Raw genomic sequence first — 2,285 nt, 5'->3', positions numbered from 1 at the left:
CTCTGAAGTACACCCTTACATTTGGAGTGCTTACCTGTATGTAAGTATAATGCCTGCTATACCTCTGTCTCTGAAGTACACCCTTACATTTGGAGTGCTTACCTGTATGTAAGTATAATGCATCCTATACCTCTGTCTCTGAAGTACACCCTTACATTTGGAGTGCTTACCTGTATGTAAGTATAATGCCTGCTATACCTCTGTCTCTGAAGTACACCCTTACATTTGGAGTGCTTACCTGTATGTAAGTATAATGCATCCTATACCTCTGTCTCTGAAGTACACCCTTACATTTGGAGTGCTTACCTGTATGTAAGTATAATGCCCGCTATACCTCTGTCTCTGAAGTACACCCTTACATTTGGAGTGCTTACCTGTATGTAAGTATAATGCATCCTATACCTCTGTCTCTGAAGTACACCCTTACATTTGGAGTGCTTACCTGTATGTAAGTATAATGCATCCTATACCTCTGTCTCTGAAGTACACCCTTACATTTGGAGTGCTTACCTATATGTAAGTATAATGCATCCTATACCTCTGTCTCTGAAGTACACCCTTACATTTGGAGTGCTTACCTGTATGTAAGTATAATGCATCCTATACCTCTGTCTCTGAAGTACACCCTTACATTTGGAGTGCTTACCTGTATGTAAGTATAATGCCCGCTATACCTCTGTCTCTGAAGTACACCCTTACATTTGGAGTGCTTACCTGTATGTAAGTATAATGCATCCTATACCTCTGTCTCTGAAGTACACCCTTACATTGGAGTGCTTACCTGTATGTAAGTATAATGCCCGTCTATACCTCTGTCTCTGAAGTACACCCTTACATTTGGAGTGCTTACCTGTATGTAAGTATAATGCATCCTATACCTCTGTCTCTGAAGTACACCCTTACATTTGGAGTGCTTACCTGTATGTAAGTATAATGCCCGCTATACCTCTGTCTCTGAAGTACACCCTTACATTTGGAGTGCTTACCTGTATGTAAGTATAATGCATCCTATACCTCTGTCTCTGAAGTACACCCTTACATTTGGAGTGCTTACCTGTATGTAAGTATAATGCCCGCTATACCTCTGTCTCTGAAGTACACACCTTACATTTGGAGTGCTTACCTATATGTAAGTATAATGCATCCTATACCTCTGTCTCTGAAGTACACCCTTACATTTGGAGTGCTTACCTGTATGTAAGTATAATGCCCGCTGTACCTCTGTCTCTGAAGTACACCCTTACATTTGGAGTGCTTACCTGTATGTAAGTATAATGCATCCTATACCTCTGTCTCTGAAGTATACCCTTACATTTGGAGTGCTTACCTGTATGTAAGTATAATGCCCGCTATACCTCTGTCTCTGAAATACAGCCTTACATTTGGAGTGCTTACCTGTATGTAAGTATAATGCCCGCTATACCTCTGTCTCTGAAATACAGCCTTACATTTGGAGTGCTTACCTGTATGTAAGTATAATGCCCGCTATACCTCTGTCTCTGAAGTACACCCTTACATTTGGAGTGCTTACCTATATGTAAGTATAATGCATCCTATACCTCTGTCTCTGAAGTACACCCTTACATTTGGAGTGCTTACCTGTATGTAAGTATAATGCCCGCTGTACCTCTGTCTCTGAAGTACACCATTACATTTGGAGTGCTTACCTGTATGTAAGTATAATGCATCCTATACCTCTGTCTCTGAAGTACACCCTTACATTTGGAGTGCTTACCTGTATGTAAGTATAATGCCCGCTGTACCTCTGTCTCTGAAGTACACCCTTACATTTGGAGTGCTTACCTGTATGTAAGTATAATGCATCCTATACCTCTGTCTCTGAAGTACACCCTTACATTTGGAGTGCTTACCTGTATGTAAGTATAATGCCCGCTGTACCTCTGTCTCAGAAGTACACCCTTACATTTGGAGTGCTTACCTATATGTAAGTATAATGCATCCTATTCCTCTGTCTCTGACGTACACCCTTACATTTGGAGTGCTTACCTGTATGTAAGTATAATGCCCACTGTACCTCTGTCTCTGAAGTACACCATTACATTTGGAGTGCTTACCTGTATGTAAGTATAATGCATCCTATACCACTGTCTCTGAAGTACACCCTTACATTTGGAGCGCTTACCTGTATGTAAGTATAATGCATCCTATACCTCTGTCTCTGAAGTACACCCTTACATTTGGAGTGCTTACCTGTATGTAAGTATAATGCCCGCTGTACCTCTGTCTCTGAAGTACACCCTTACATTTGCAGTGCTTACCTGTAT

This window comes from Rhinatrema bivittatum, chromosome 6, assembly GCF_901001135.1.
Source record: "Rhinatrema bivittatum chromosome 6, aRhiBiv1.1, whole genome shotgun sequence".
In the NCBI taxonomy this organism is placed as follows: domain Eukaryota; kingdom Metazoa; phylum Chordata; class Amphibia; order Gymnophiona; family Rhinatrematidae; genus Rhinatrema; species Rhinatrema bivittatum.
The sequence above is the reverse complement of the archived record's forward strand: the minus strand, read 5'-3'. Positions refer to the sequence as shown.